Source organism: Copidosoma floridanum, unplaced genomic scaffold, assembly GCF_036245765.1.
Source record: "Copidosoma floridanum isolate Cflo_tuat_1 unplaced genomic scaffold, Cflo_Japanese_pri ptg000020l, whole genome shotgun sequence".
NCBI classification, from domain to species: Eukaryota; Metazoa; Arthropoda; class Insecta; order Hymenoptera; family Encyrtidae; genus Copidosoma; species Copidosoma floridanum.
Window position 1 is genome coordinate 17,872,813 of NW_028321897.1, and position 17,906 is coordinate 17,890,718.

General features: G+C 32.2%; 1 protein-coding gene across 1 annotated transcript in view; it reads right to left on the reverse strand.

Moving 5' to 3' along the window:
* Positions 1 to 17,906, reverse strand: part of Nhe2 (Na[+]/H[+] hydrogen exchanger 2) — a 1,770,486-nt gene that overhangs the window by 1,026,130 nt on the left and 726,450 nt on the right. The window lies entirely within an intron of this gene.

Below are 17,906 nucleotides of genomic sequence, written 5' to 3' on the forward strand. Positions count from 1 at the left end.
ATATTGGAACGCACACCTACTTAAGGATTAAATAAAACCTTTCATTTTGGTGGTTTCTGCATTCGTATCGCTAACGTGTGATGTTGAGGCTATTGATCTCGAAAAATTCACTTTTAATGAGCTAAAATCTATTGAGGTATTTCAAGTGAAATTTTTCAACATAGTCGGTCGAGATGCAGATGATGTCTGTGGTTGTGCAAATGTTTTCGTTCGAGTCCTTCAAACAATCACACTATGGTCTAACTTTGTCCATTCCTTGTTTGTTTTTTAACCAAGGAATCGTCTCAGACCTCAGGCCAATTAAGGTGCATCCGTTTCTAATGTGGCCACTCTCCTAGGTTTTGTTATTTCCACCGTCTCTTTTGAGGTTGTTTGTAGTCTTTAAGGTTTCATCGTCGTTAAATTAGATGTTCTTACTGTTCCTTTTCTTTGATTTTGTAACTCTATTTTCTTCTTTTCCTCTATTTTCTTTTGACCTATCATCATAGCTCTTCGTAATAATAATCCATTTTTTAGACTGTTTTTCGCATAAAGAAGATCTCCTACTGGATTTCAAGATAGAGCATCAGCATTGGTAAAAAGTTTTCCTGGCTTGTATTTAAAAGTATATTTATAATCGGTGAATTTAAACATCCAGCGCATTAAACACTGATCCGGATCTTTTTTTGTATGCATTCAATTCAATGGCTCATGATCAGCTACAAGAACAAATTTATTTCCTACTTAATATTAATGAAAATGGTGTATTGCGTATAGTATAGCTGAGCATTACTTTTCAGTCGTACAATAATTTATTTTAGCTTCATTTAGTGTTTTTGAAAGATAGGCGACAGAATGGTTAAACCCATCTTTTTTTTGACTTAAAACCGTTCCAATAGCGTAGTCAGATGCATCTATTGTTAACTTAAACGATTTACTAAAGTCGGGAAATTGTAAAATAGGCTCTTGGCTTACATGGTTTTCTAGTATTCGAAAACTCTTTTTTTGCATCTCCGTCCATTAAAATTTTTCTCCCTTTCTTAATAAATCTGATAATGGCTTAGCTATTAAAAAAAAAATCTTTACTTAAGCGTCGATAGTATCCTGCTAGTCCTAAAAATTGTCTAATATTTTTCATAGTTCTTGGTTGGGGAGATTCTCTAACGGCCTGTATTATTTTGGGATCTTGTTTAATTCACCGTTGACTTACTATATGCCCATAAAATATTACTTTTTTTTGCAGAAATTTAACTTCATCTGGCTAAAGAACCATATTCTCTGATCGTAACCGATCAAAAAGTAACCTAACTTTACGGTCATGATATACTAGATTTTTTGCGTAAACAATTATATCATCTGAATACACTTACATCTCAATATTTAATAAGCCTTTTAATATGAGATCCATTAGTCGTTGGAATGTGGCAGGTGCATTTTTCAAACCTTCAGGCATCCGTCTGTATTAGTAATGTCCCTGGGGTGTCGTCAATGCTGTTTATACTTATAATGTTCAGCCATAGGAATTTGTTGAAATCCACTTGCTAAAACAAAAACTAAAAAATATATGTATCCTCCTAACTGATCCATAATATCTGCGATGTTAGGCATTGGATATGCATCACTCATGGTCTTTTCATTAAGTTCTTGGAAATCGATCACTTCTCTTCATCTTGGATTTTCATGGCTATAAGGTTTTTTAGAAATAATTTAGAGGGGTAAATTATACGGTGATGACGAGGGCTCAAATACTCTTTATTAGGTTTTTTTGCTACGTGCTCGTCTAAAATTTTTTTATGTACTGGTGGGTGACGATATTGTTTAGTGTTAATAGGAATGTTATTTTCCGTCAGGATTTCATGCACAAAAAAAAAAGTACAGGGTAAGAGCTCTTCTGGTAACAAAAAGATGTTTGGAAATTCGGATATTAGTCTACAAATTCGGCCTCGTTCTTCCAAGTTTAGATGACCCGTTCGCACAAGTTCTTTTAAATTCTTTACTTTATCTTGTTTATTTTTGATAAATTTTTTTTCTATTTTTACTACTAGTTTCAGGATTAAATTCAGGTGCAATATATTAGAGGGGAAGAATTTTTCTTGGATCTATTTCAATCTTTATATCATTTTCATTAGTATTTATTGGCATAATGTTACATTCACCATTCTCATTTTTTACTATTCCTTTGCTTTAATATACGTCATTACGCCCTACGTCGACTCGTGGTAAGTATCCCTCAGTGAAATTGGTATTAATTAAATTAATTCTTACTATTTGACATGTTCAATGGCATGAAGTTGAAATGTATGTGGGTCGTTTAATTCATTCTTTTTACTGTGTGTCTCACTTTCATAAGTTTCATCATCAGTAGGTTTCATAAAATTATCACCCCTAGTTGCAGCATTAACCTTAAATGAAACCCCAGTCATGGAACCAGAAGGGGGTAAACGATCATCATTACCAAGGCTGGAAATTGACATGACCATCCATGTAAAAAGTCAAAACCAATTGATTGAGGACCCCCATCTGATACCAATAACCTAAGCAGTGGCTACGGCCCTTAAATCAGTGGAAATAGCTTTCAAAAGTGAATATCTACTTCTGAAAGACCGGTCAATTTCCAAGCATGAAATTATTTGAATGCCAGCATCTATAAAATTCAGCTACCCCAGTACCAAAACAGCTGAGAATGACTTAGACACCTTTTCACTACAGTTTTTCAGAGTTAACTGTAATAGTAAGGCAATACACGTGTTGTTAAAAGAACCTTTTAACACAGTTAATGTGACTGGATTCTTTGAAAGTAGATTTAGAATTGAAGACATCTACTTCTTTAACAGGAAACAAAATAATGACATTACACCAATATCTATAAACTATAAAAATTTACAGGAAGCTGAAGAAATGCGACAAATAGTAGTAGACTACATTAAAACTCAAAGTACTAAATCCAAGCTTGTAACAACAAAAGGAAATGACGATCGTACTTTACAACCACGATTGATGTCAAAAGTGCCAGTGAACAAAACCATAAATGAATGGGACGAATGTCTAATGAACTTTGGCCCTCTAAACGACATAACATACGCGAGTCTACCAATACAATGGACAGATTATAAGACCATGATCTGACGTTTTACACTTACTGTAATGAGCCATCAACACAAAGAGCTTTAAAAGGATTGCAACAATATGGTATAAGATACGCTTATAAACCTGCCACTCCAACACAAATAACAAGCAATATAATAATATAAAACACATAATAGATGTAGCAATGAAATTTACAAAAGGAATTCACACAAACACATTACGCTTTGTAACATACAAAGTAAAATCTTGATCACTTGAAAAAAATGCAACGGTCAGATTCCAATTACAAAATGTAATAAACATCAAAAAAGGTGCATCCAAACAAAAACTATTATTAACAATAGTTCAAGGTTAGACATTAATAATTAAACAACAAAAAGACAATAAGATTAATACAAAGATGCTAAGATTATTGCTAATAAATTTTTATTTTAAGGTTCAAATAATTTGAGGAAAAAGGTGAAAAGCGTAAATTTTTTTTCCACATAAAGTTTGTTTCCATATTCAGTTTGCCATGATCCAAGTCTTACCTTAAATCAGAGTATGCTAATATATGTATATTCACCGAGGATGGTGATAGTTTTAAGAAGGGGAGGCTGTCAAATGATGACTTGCGTAAATAAATAAATTTTAATTTTTATTCTATTACAATCCCAATGATAAAATTTTAAGACTTTTAAAAGAGTCATACTTAATGTAAATCGTCACCTAACAAAGCTGATAGTGTACTTCTCTCGGAAATTTCAAATGACAACCAAAGCGAGCCGTAAAGCCTAAACATATAAAGTCCACAAGTACCGGCCTTATAGCAAGTAAGACAAAGAACTTTAAATGAAACTTCGTGCAAGGTACATTTCCTTGCGTGGTGGTTTTAGTTAGTAGCCCACTGCCGCTCATCAAGTGCAGTACTTCATTAAACAGGTAGCTTGCTAAACATTGACTGACTGTTTTATTTTTTTTTTCTTCCTTATTACTTTTTATAATGAATGTGTACCTGAGATAAATGTAAATGAAATCATCAATAACAAATTGAATCAAGAAAAAGTGAGTAAAATTATGAACCCAATTTACCTGAAGTGACTAGGAATAAAAAGGGGAAAGAACCGCCGGACGACGGACTAATAGCAATGAAGTCTAATACAACTAAGAAGAATAAAGCTAGGTATTTAACTTTTTATTATTCTAATAGACACACATTTACATAAGCAAATATAGAATCACATTACACTAAGGAAAGTAGACAACCGAATAGTTGGACATACTGCTCGTCCCACGGCCCTTCAGGGAGCGTGAGACTCAAGTCCACAAACATCCAGCTGTCATGGATCCAATGGATGATAAAGTTAAATAACTACAATTCAGTATTTAACATTGAGAAAAAAACGAAAAATGTATTTTGGCAGTTCCTTAGAGAGTAAGTGAGATAGGAAGAGCCATCTGTCGTCTGTTGTCAGGCTTTCTCTTTCTCTCTATTGAACTCATACAAATATACTTGTAGGCTTTTTTTATGGCTTTCGTCAATATTTTGCGATGGTAGGAAACGATGAATTTATTTTAAGATTAGTATTATTTTTTTATCATTTTTTAGAAATTGCTTCTTGGTGAACACAGTTATTTTGAGTTATAAAAATTTCACCATAATTCAAAGTTTCTCCAGGATCTTTCAATTCTGTTTACTCAAACATCTGTACGATAACCCGTTTTCAGTAAAGAGCCCACGAATCTCGTGCTCATGCACAGTTACGCACAGGTATCCAAAAAAAGACAAAGAGGAAAGAGACAAAGAAAGTAATACACATGAACTTACTGTGAAGTATACGTGTATCCCTATGTGTAGAAAGGTAGTTCAAATACTCTTTTCCGTGTATTGTTGTATTTTCTTGTTCTCTTTGCTTATGGGTTCATAAATAAAAAAATTTTAAACATAATTTTAATTTCATTTTTTCTGATCTTTAATGTTTACTGATGAAAATACGTATTTGTAAATAAACTGTCTTTTCAATGTAAGAATATAAAATTAAAATTATTTAGGGTGAAAAAATCGAATACGTTTTTAGCATGGACAATTAAATATTACCGATGTCAGTAACGTATTTTTTGATGTTTTACATCTGTCTTGGGTCCCGAGACCCACACCTGGTTTTTGAAGTGAAACTTCTTATGTTGGGCCGTGAACAGCCACATGAGGAGAAAAGTGTTACGAAAAAACGTAGCCACCTACCCTGCGGCCCAAGCCCTCTTCTCAATCTTCTCTCTTACCCTCTGTCCCTCTGGCTCCGTCTATCTCTTCCGCTGCACGCGCACTCTACTACTGTCTACTGTCTTCTACTGCTCCATCTCTTTTTCTCTCGCATTTACTCGAGCACTTGTTTGCTTTTCCTCACGCTGCTATTATACCTATATATGTATGCATATATTACAGATATGTTAATAAGTTAGTATGTTTCTGTATACATGTTATGTATACAGAAACATACTAACTGTATACAATGTATGTTTCTATGCTACAACTCAACCTTATTACTGAACCGATGCGCTTGCTCAAGCTGAGGTATAGCTATCAAAAAAAGGAAATAGAAGAGAAAAACAACAGCTGTACCTACATACTAGAGCTAAAGAATGTATATTGTGTACACAGACACACACACACATTTTATAATCGATGATAATATTTATGTGGTGGAGCGTGCAGTGGCCCAGTTGACTAGGTCATGGGCTGGTACGTGGGAGACCGTGGTTCAATTTCTGGACAGTGCTACTTTTCATGCAAGTAACGCTCGCTATGTTCCTCACAATAAAATCCAAGGTTATCAGGAAACAATTCCAGATGTAGTTACGAAAAATGAATTTTTGTACTCATACTGCATCCGTGTGCTTCAAAGTTTTTCAAAATTTTGTCAACTAATGATTTAAAGTTTTTGTTCTTCGTATAACTCGGTAAACCCTCAAGTACGTCCTTAAAGCTCTGCTCCTTCATAAACTGCAGTCATCTTATTAATAAACTGGGCATCTTTTGTAAGCGGTTGCATCAAAGGACCCTTAAGAGAATCTTCCTTTCATTTGGAACCTGTCGCTGCTAGAAATTTGTCTGTGATAGATTTGAAAAAGTCATCTTTTTTATTAAATGCTTAAACAAACTGCTTTGTCAGTCCTAACTTAATTTGTAATTAATGTAGCAAAATATTGTACGTTTGTACCTATAGCGATTGAACTACGTTTTTCTCTTCAGGTTTCAACGACTTCCGTAATATTCATCTTTTTTTTAACCAGTGTTCCTCTCGTGCCCAACTATTTCACTCACATAAAAAATTATCATCCTGTATAAAACCAACTTGTTGTACAAGTAAAATTTATACAATTTTTAGGTCCTCACAAGCTTCCCATTGAGGATCATCATACTCAAGAAACTTTCAAAGTAATTGTACCTTGAGATAACTTTCTTTTAGAAATGTCTAATAAGTAACTAGTCAAGATAAATAAAGGTTTCTGTTGTGTAAAAGTATGACTATGAAGCTATTTTTAATAGAGTCTATAAAAATTCTCCAATCATTACAGTTGTATAATACATCAAATGAATCAACTAAGCCTTGTATACCATGACAAAAAACGAAATTACATTTTTGTTTAAAAAATCCAACAAATTTGACCTCACAATGTTTATACTAAATAAATTGAGTACCGGGGCATACAATATTTCTTTCATGTCGTCATGATCTCTATTAAAAGTCACCTGATTCTAGCTTATAACAGAAGCTATTTTATTCACAATATCTTTAGTAACTGGATGTTCAACTAATTAAGCAACTGGTCATAAGTCCATTGAAACCGTACGAATTGCCGGAGTGGCTATAATTGCTTCTTAAAAACAGCTTTAATGTAGAAAATTAAATTATATAAATATACTCATAAGTTATTAAAAATTAGTTTAGAATAAGGATATACAAATCGTCTGAATACCACTTATTTAAATCTGTTTCGAGTGATGGTTTTCTTACTAGTTATTCTACAAGCTGAATCAACATTACCTTTCACGTACTGTTAATATACTACATAAGTTTTATAATGTTTTTTTTTTTTAGGTAATGTCGAATCATATTTGGCTCAACACTCAATGCCCGCAAATTGGTTGAGTATTACATGAGACGTCATTTTTGTAGTCAAAATGCCAAAAAACTAATGACAATGTTAGTAAATTAATAACCAGAAATACGATAATACTCAAATAATGTTTACGTTTATTCTTGATAAGTCTTGCGCTAAAAGTAATGCAGCAACAACATTATGGCTAACACACTTTCGTTTCTTGTATAACAATATTATCCAGCAATTTTTTTACAAGCAGATACTATTTCATCCACAAACTACAGTAATGTACAAAGATAAAAAACAGTTCACATGTGAATACTATTTTAACGAATTAGTTTCAAAATTATTTTGCAGCATACTGTCGAACTCACATGCGTATCAAGCAGATGCTAATTTCGTAATCTAGAATTTCATAAGATTCTACTAGCTAAGTGGCAGTTTTAGTACGTAGTGATTGATAAAAAAAATTTTTTTTCTCTTATTTATAACTACATTATCTCATTTTTATAAATAATAAGATTTGTAGAGAAAAATTAATATGACTTTATTATTTGGCATGAGGCCAATTCATAAAAAAAAAATATTATGTACTGAGAACCATGTACCGGAACTGCCACCACGATAATAAAATCATAACGCTTACAGAATTCAAAAATCGGCATGTATTTGTAACGCAAGTATGTAAGTAAAGCAACTACTTTATTAAGTTTTCGTTAATCATCGTAAGTATTACAAGAAGCCATACTCAAAATCTTTGATAAATACGAATAAGAGAATACGCCAAACCGTTTTCTTTTAAGGTTCTCCAAAATTAGAAGATATGAGTGATGTTTTTGATGAAAAGTGAGTAAAGATTCTTAATCAATGATCAGAAATACGTAAAATAAGGCTAAAGTTATAATTTTTGGACGTACAAAATTATTTTGAATCAAATAGAAAATCTAAATTAGAATGGTTCACTCTCCACTGCTACTATATTGGTTGAACATTCTGAATTTTAGAAAAAACTACGATGTTAAAAGAAGCGTATTAACTAAATTATAGCTAACACCCATAGAAAATTTATGTCGACTAATAAAATTTTGGACGCAAGTTTTATCTAGTTGACAGATTAGTAAATGAAAAGGGACTAGCGCTAAAATTTTCATAACTTAGAGATAAATAATAGTATGTCAAATGTTAAATGGTTGAAATCATAATGAGAGAGCTGTACATATACTAATTATTAGTATTGATCAAAAAACGAAAAAAAAATTAAAAATACTGCATAACCTCAAAAACACGTAAAAAAAGCTAGTTTTAAACAATAAGGTTCGGATAACTCGAGATTTTGACATAATATGCTAATTCTGATAATCGACTTAGTTTCAGCATACCAAATTATTTTCGACACAGGTATTTGTATCTAGTTATAAAAAAAAAGCTTTTTTTACAGGTCTGTATAATTATGCTTATTTTAAATATGATTCTAAATTGTTAAGTAATTTTGTTCATAAAATGATTACAATACCAAAATGTGCTTACTTACAAAAAATTGTACCTATTGTTATAGAATTATAAATTATGTTCCCATTCGTAAAAGTTTCTCAAAAACATAAATTGAGTATAATATTTAAGGAGAATTAATGTTTTTGACTTGTTTGAGACTATAGTATTCAACAGAAATAATTTTAACGATTATTTCTTCATTAAAGTTGTGTAGATTGCTGGAGTGATCATTGAAGTTTGGTACCATAATGTGCAGTTCTAAAGATAAATTATGTTGAACTTTGTTTCTATTAATAAAACTCTTTTAAAAATTGGTCATTTATTTTATGGGTGATTAAACTGTTTTTGTAGATTTACTAAGATAAATAAAATGTACGACAAGCACAATTTTTTTATCAAATATGTTACAAGTCAAACAATAAATTTTACTTTTTTATGAATAGGAACACGTTTCACGAATCAGGATTTTTACCTTATGTACAGTGAGAAGCAACCACTGTATATATATATATGCAGTCAACCTTTTTTTTCGGATACATCAAAATAAATTAATATTGTTACTTTGATACTTCTTGTTAGCAAGGCAAATTCTATAATTTTATAATTCTAAAATAAGTTTTAAGGATTTTAACATAATTTGTGTACTTTAAAACTCCTAAAAAATTATTAACATCCTATTTACGACAAAAAAAAGCCGCCCATCTACTGCTATTTACTTAATGTTGAAATTTTAATCAGTAACTGAATTTGATGAATAACACAATATAAAATAGTTTTGTAAATATCTTAAAATTGTTTGCAAATCTTTAATAAGGTGTGCTACTTATATTTATTTTTAGACAGCCAGAAGAATAATAATAAATGAAACAGTTTGATGAATAAGTAATAAAATTTATTCGGCACGATTCTGAGACAAAACGTTTTTTTAATACCGCAGTATTTTGTTGAAAAAAAAAAAAAAAAGTAAATTACCTTTAAGGGTGATAATTCTAATAAACATACTTTCAGGATGTAGATTATAAAGGAAGTTTAATCATTTATATTGAATGCAGAAAAAACATCGTAATACTTTTAACAATGATACCATCGGGTGAGTGCGAAAAAGAGTCTTTTTAGAGTAAGGGTCAAGAAAGAGCTTTTTTAAATTTTCGGGCAGAAGAAAGTCCTCTTAAGCTAAAAGAAAAAGCCTTTTTATACAGAGGTACACTCGCACTGAGATGTCAGCGTTGATTGGTATAATTAAGCCCAACGAATCGTCACTCAAGATTATTCTTCGACATTTTTGAGTTCTTATTAGCTCCTCACCCGGCTCTCGGTTGGTCTCGTACCCCTGTACGACTCCACACATTTATTTTATACTGGAGAGCAAAACGAGGAGTTCAACAAAAATATATCAATGCCTTTTTAACTAATTTGTTTACTTCTATTTTAAGGTGGTAATGTATATATTTTTATCGATCAATTACGTATACACACACATAAATGTAGTACAAACTTGAATTCGGAGGAATAAAAATTAAAGGCTCTTTCTTATATTCAGTTTGAAAAGGCTCTTTTACGCCTATTACTCTGAGAAGACTCTTTATTATGCTAACGTGATAAATTACTTAGAATCAGGAATTGTGAGAACTAAAAAAATTTTTTCAACTACACATTTCTATATTAATAGAAACTAAGTCTTGGTCTATTTCTGCTAGCAAAAACTTCGATTAAGAGTTACGGGGGATGTTGTGATATTTCATTGTATTAAGAAATTTTTGAAAAAATTTGTATAGGTATGTTTCAGAATCATAAATAACATTTTTAAATTTTAAAGAGCCTACATACACTATTTTTGAGAAATAAAATCGCGAAGTTGGCCACTTATACACATGGTTTTAAGAAGGACTTAAGTCGGATAATGCACGTTTTTACTCATAAGTTTTGAAATTTTATTAAGAATCTTTTTAAAAATTAACATGTTAGGGTTTATTATAGTTAAAATGAGTATACTAAAATAAGGAAGCCTAGCTTTACTGTTTTAAAAATATAACAGTTTAAAGTCCAGTTACAATTTTACTAGAATACCTATGACGTGGAACAGTCTGAGGCGAAAGTTAGGTTAATTTGTTGTTTTAACGTTTGTGTTTACTTTCCTGGGAATTTTTATGTTCCATACACTTAATTTTTTAATTATTTACCTGTTTTGTTAAAAATAATCACAAAAAAGACATTTCTAACACGAAAATTCTATTTTGAAATTGACTGTACCACGACAACCCCCTCAAAATAGTATTCACATATGCATTTGTAGTGCAAAATCTTTAAAAAATTTTCAGGTTTCTGAAAAAATCGACCAATTATTCATTCTAGTTTTCCATTTTATTTTTAAAATCGTGAAGTATTCAAACTATTATTGCTTACTGTATTTAAGTGCATACTTCTTTATGATAAATTAATTCAGCTATGATTCAAAAATTAATATGTAGAGCTATGAAAAAGGCATTTTAAAGATTTTAAAGTTAAGCTACTCGTCATGAGAGTTCCGCAAACTTTTTGATAAAATCACCCTATGTCACGTGGTTGAAGATACTGATAATGCGATTGTTACTGTAACTACAAAAAAAAAATTAGCTGCCTTGCGTTGTATGGCAAGAAGTGTTTTTTGATGGTTTATCTTATCAACTACAAACAATCGAATAAATTTATGCGAATCATTGTGTGCTGCATACGATGTAAAATTAATTGATCGATTGCGATAGTTAAGAGATCAATTTAAATTGTGAAATTTTAATATTTGGTATAGTTATTCATCTATAAAAATATATATAGTGCCACCTTCAAAACAGAGGAAAAAAAATTTTTGTTAACTGTATATGATTTACGCACTGTCAAAAAATTTTAGTAACTATTTCTGAAAAATTACAATAACAATTCATTGTAGGTAAAAAGATTAATTGTTCACACAGAATACATATTTTTTTTTAAACCATACTCTAAGCTTACAAGTGGTTGAAACTAGTATGTGTTAAATAAAAAAAGCTTTGTTCGGTCTCTGTAAGACTCTTTAATCTAAAATACGCACTATTTATAAAGACTAAAGAATCTACTTTCGAGTTTGTACATATATGGGGATAATCACGTCAACCGTCCCAGCACCGTGGTGGACGGCCCGCGCAGGCGTCAAACACGACGTTTTCAACTCGTCGTTTCGGTGTCAAAACTTTGATAAAAAAATTATCTAAAAACTTATTCTTACGTATTTTTTCCTCAGCTTTCCAGTGGTTGCATCAGTTTTTCAAAAATTTGCTCCCATAACCTTGAAAAATGCACTTGTTTGAAAAACACGTTTTATCTCCATGATCTTCAACTTTTGGAATTTTTTTGATAGTCTAGATCGAAAGATGAGACATTTTTACGTAGATATCGACAATAAAAAAAGAGGGGTTTTTCGTTTTTATGACGTATTTAAACGACGAACGAGACGATGCGAGCCGCGGCGAAAGGAGAAATTTTCATCATCTATCGATAAGCGAGAGAGAATCACGTTGCTCACCCTCGCCCCGAAATTTTGGAACCAAAGAGAGCTTATGAAAGAATTAAGTTGCACAGATAGAGAAGCTAGGCAGGCTTTAAATTTAGTTGCAGATCGTGGCATACTCTCATGGCCCGATAAAAAAAAGGAAAAGTTTTATCTGCTGATGTCGAGGTCTGCGTCAAAATTTTTTACGAGCGTGACAGTGTCAGCCGCTTGATGCCTGGATTAAAAGATTAGGTTTTTGTGAAACAGGATAATGGTCAACGTGTTTATGTACAAAAACGATTATTACTTGGAAATTTGAACGAACTATTCATTTTATTTAAAGAAGAGCATGAAAATATCAAAGTGGGTCTCATGAAATTCGTACAGCTCAGACCTCCTCACTGTATCTTAGCCGGAAGTAGTGGCACGCATAACGTTTGCGTATGCGTGCATCACGAAAACGTAAAACTGATGCTAGATGCACTAAATTTAGAAGAATTAACGAAACCCAAGGCAACACCTCTTAAAAATTCTACGGACTGTGTGAACGCCATTGTTTGCGATAATCCTTCTAAAAATTGTTTTTTAGGAAAATGTTTAGATTGTCCCAATTTCGGAAAACTTCGAAGATTATTATTAGATTCGCTTGAAGCTAAAGGAATTTTAATACTTAATCAATAATAATCATTATTTATTTCTTTATTAAAAAATTGTTGTATATATGAATAAATTTTATGAAAACATTTATTATTTATCCATTGTAAGCCCTGGTTAACTAAATTGTTGTTTACATCGCCACTACTACATTATATATATTATACAGCCAAACAGACTCAACGTAGCAGACGACACACGGCGGACGCGCTGCTGCCGTGCGTGGCCCGGCCGCCACGGCTCGCATCATCTCGTTCGTCGTTTAAATACGTTATAAAAACGAAAAACCCCTCTTTTTTAATTGTCGATATTTACGTAAAAATGTCTTATCCTTCGATCTAGACTATCAAAAAAATTCCAAAAGTTGAAGATCATGGAGATAAAACGTGTTTTTCAAACAAGTGCATTTTTCGAGGTTATGGGAGCGAATCTCCGAAAAACTGATGTCACCACTGGAAAGCTGAGGAAAAAATACGTAAGAACATGTTTTTAGATAATTTTTTTATCGAAGTTTTGACACCGAAACGACGAGTTTAAAACGTCGTGTTTGACGCCCGCGCGGGCCGTCCACCACGGCGCTGGGACAGTTGACGTGATTCTCCTCATATATGTAGTACGAATTTTGTCAATGCAATAACCACAAGGTATTGATAAGGAATGTAAATACAAGCTCAAAAATATAATATATGTACGTAGTTGAATATTTACGTATCATTGAAGGTAAGTTTACTTTACTGGTAATAATTATTTTTGATATAATCGTAGTAAAAGTCTAAGTTTTCTTCTGCCTTCGGCTATTTTTTGTCGTCAATAAGATGTTCATTCTTTCTTAGAAGTTTACAAATACACAAATTATGTTAAAATCCTTAAAAGTTATTTTAGTATTACAAAATTATAGAATTGCTTTGCTGACAAGAAGTATTAAAGAAACAATATTAATTTATTTCGATGTATCCGAAAGAAAAAGGTTGACGACGTATATATATATATATATATATATATATATATATATATATATATATCCTTTTTTTATAGAAACATAAATAAAAGAAGTGAAGACAAAATGATAAATTAAATTTAAAAAAAATTTAAAAAAAATACCTACCATGAAGTGGATTTGAACCCTTAAGTGCAAAACAATCTACGAAGGGGCATAATCCTTAATTATCTAAGCTATCCGAAGAACGGAAGATATCCCTTTCGAAGTCACATATGTTTATGGATACCCTCCGGAGCTTGTGCTACAATTTACAGCAGTTAGGATGTGTAAAACTAATAAATTAGTGGTTAAAGCTGTACTAAAAACCTTAAAAAATAGTTGAAGCTATATATTTTTTGAAAACATAAATGGATTTGGGAATGTTAAGAGTACGGGAGAGTTTAAAAATAATGTATTGAAATCAAAATTCTGTGTGTATAATTAATGAGCATTTAGTTCCACGATTTAATTAAAAAAGATTTATAGAAAACATTAAAGCCAGAGCGAGAGCAAATCGGTTAAATATATACATAGCATGTACTTGGTTGCAGAGTCAAAAGACTCTTAAAAGAAAAAAACTCGTGTCGTCGCTTGCTTTGGCTGTGCGCTCAGATATATACAGCTATATAGCCGACATTTCCACTCCTCTCCTCGTAGGCGCACATTCGGTTTACCCCTTCCACGCGTCTCCAAAATGTGCGCCTATATAGACATTTCCACGCGAATCCACTCTTCTCATACCCCTACCGTGCTTCTCAAATAAAAAAAAAGTGTGCGCCTGGTTCGACCGCTTGGCCGCGGCAGGGCACTCGAACCACTGGAAAAAAGTGGGGACACTCCGTAGCATGGCAGTCAGCAATCTCGCTACTAATCTCTGTTATTGTGCATAAATTTAATTTAGAAGTATTGATTTCTTAGTTCTCCCTCATTAGTAATTTTCTGCTATACGATGCGAAAACGCTTGCATGACTTATTAGAAATAATGACTAAATGTTACACTACTTCAATGAAACATTACTTTTCAATTTAAACTCATCTTTTAGGCTGACTGTACCGCTGTAACCCCTTCAATGCATTTATCTTTAGAATAGCTACCGGTCAGTCTGATAAGTAAGTAGTGTTGTTTTTCAAAACTTGCTTAAAGAGACCTAACAGATGGCCTATACAATTTTTAGGTCTAAAATCAGTTGTATGACTGCACTAAATAACACACTTTGAAACGAACGATTATTGTTTGGCTTTTTATCAAGAGTTGTATTGCAAGGTTGTAATACCTCCATAAAATATAACCTGCTCTCTTGAATTTCATAACTGCTAGTTAGTAATACAATAAAAAGAATGCCATCATGAAATGTTTTTACAATTTCCATCTATAAGTAGAATAAGGTTGAATGACAAAGTTTTACTAAGGCAAGAACGTAGCTGTATTTTGGCCATAGTTTAATCAGTGAAAGTTAGTGTGCTTCTTATTTATAAAAAATACCAAAGTGACTAAGTGTTAATATTTCTTCGATGGTGGCCAAACTAAAACCGAAAGGCTTCTCTCAATGTAAAAAAGTTTTGTTTGTTTTGAAAGAAACTTCAAGCAAAAATGACTACATTTGTCTTATTTTTAATAACCTTTTACGATTATATTTTACCTTTCCCAAGTTTAGATACAATATAAAATCGGTACGTGGCTGCAGATTTCTAAAACAGTCAAATATACAATATTATTATCACGATTTTGAAAAGCCATCAATTTAGTTTCAGGTTGGTTTTCATCATCAAGACTTCCATAAGCTGTTTCAGAAGATTGTGAACTGTCAGCACATTAATTATTTCTTTTGAGTATTCCACAAAAATAAGAAACTTCTAAGGTTTAAGTTTATTTTATTAAATTTTTGTTATTTAGAGCTTGATCAAAAAATTTTATAGATTTGACATAACGACCTTTTCCAAGGAAATAGCTTCCATGGTTTTATTATGTCTCTGATTCTCTACTAACGGCTCTTTGGCAGTTTTCGCAACATTATTTTCTTTAATTATTCCAGCTTTTATATTGGCTATAGAACTAATTGCAGTTGAATAAGAAAAAAAATAAAAGGTAAAGCTTTACCAATTTCAGTAGGGAGGCGTAAGATGCAGAGAAATTAAACATGCTTTCTACAACCACATATTTTAACTGTACTACGATCACCTGTTAAAGCACTAGTAATGACATCTTGAATTATTTTGCTTTTAGTATTTATGTCTTAAAAGGCAACTGTAAGAATTAAATAAATAAGTTATTCTTCTTCCTTAGCCCACAAAAATTAACTTTGAAGCTTTATAGTACCTGACACCAGGGCAGCTGCTCCTTTTTCATTAATACCTAAGTATAAAGTTTAAGTTCATTGTCAAGTCTTTTCTGCTAAAATTTCATCTGCTTCGTGTCTGACTTTAAAATTTTTTTGATTTTTCGAGTATGCTATATCATGCCCTTTGCACGATGTGTCCAACGGATATCCTCCTGAATCCTTACAAGCAAGGCGCTAAGCAAGCTTATTATCTGGACCACAATAATAATAGCTTGGGAAATATTTCTCTACTCGTGAGAAATACATGATTTTATGTACAAGAGTGTGTTGTCTCTTACAATGCATGTTGATGCCTTATAATGATTAGTCTTCAGAGGATAAATCATTGTTAAGCGTTTGAGAACATAAATAATGTATTTAGAGAAGAAAAATTCGTTGCAATAAAGAGCTTAGTTTTTAAAAGCATTATCCTATTTAATTCCATAAAATTAAAAAAAGCATTTAAATCAATAAAGTGAACTACTCCCTGACAGTATTAACACTGTATTTTGTGGTATATCTAATTGTTGCAAGACTGACGGGTTATAAGCTTAAATTGTGCATCCTAGTAGAGTTCAGTTTATAAATGTGTAATCGAAATTGCTGCATCAACCAACGTACAAGTTCTTAGCAGATTTATTAGAGCCTATAAGGGTTGTAAAATACTTATCTTTTTGCGAATACGAAGCTACAGTGTTGCCAAATAGTGCTTTACCAAATTCTACAATTATTTGAGATGATATAGCTTCTGAGAAACAAGATTATGTAAGGAACTCTTTTCACATAGTGCGAGGCTGCCTCCGTACCTGAAAATAACAAGGGGGGGGGTACATAGGAAGTGGACACCTCATCTCGTGCGTCCTCCAGGTCCCTCGTCCTCCTGGATTCTGCTCCTGAAAAGATGAGTTTGCACGGAAATTTTTTTCTGGTTCTATTGAGAGAAGTAAGTATAAGAAATGCTATCACGTTAAGTTTGAGGGAATTGTTTATTACAGCTCTTCACACTGCTCTACAAATAAACTCCTCGATGGCGCTTGAGCGGTTCCACCTTGCTGCGTGAAATGCAAGCTCGTGTTCAGGGTACTGGAACCAATAGGGGCCACTGCCCTGACGTACGGAAGCCCGTAGAGATCCGAATGAACGACCGAGTAAAAACGCCCTCTAACGTCTATCATGTGTTGTGTAAGGCGTTGAAAACCCATGCAAACCTATCACAGGGCACGTTGAAAATTAGAAAGTGCCATTGTAAGGAATAAAGTTAGAATTTGTTCTGCTTTTGTTGTTCTATTTTCTTTTATTCTTTAATTTTTAAATGATTGCTCTACATGATTGGTTACAAATTTTTTTTTTTTAAAGCAGGAATTATGGAGGCGTTGGTAAAAACCTATTTTCATCAAAACTGTACCCATTAAGGAATAAAGAAATTGTTACTAATGAATAACGGCATTAAAATATCAATTACAAGTATCAGAAGAATTTTACCCAGTTGTGGTTTGAAAAAAAAAATATAAAAGAAAGTCCTTTCTTAGTGTACGAGGCGTATGCGTTAGCACACACTAGGCTCGGATAGGGTGATTGGGAAAACACAATAAAATTAAAAAGCATAAAAATAACAACTTTTAATGTCATTCACAGGCCAAGAAAACACAGTTAATATTCACAAAAATTGTAAAGGTCAAATTTATACCGGAGAAAATAAATACTGTCTATATTCTTAAAGCAACGAACTATTGAAATATATGAAGGTGAAGAATGTAGAAAGAAAAGAGTCAAGTTGAATAACACGATATGTAAACACGCACTGTCCTTGAGC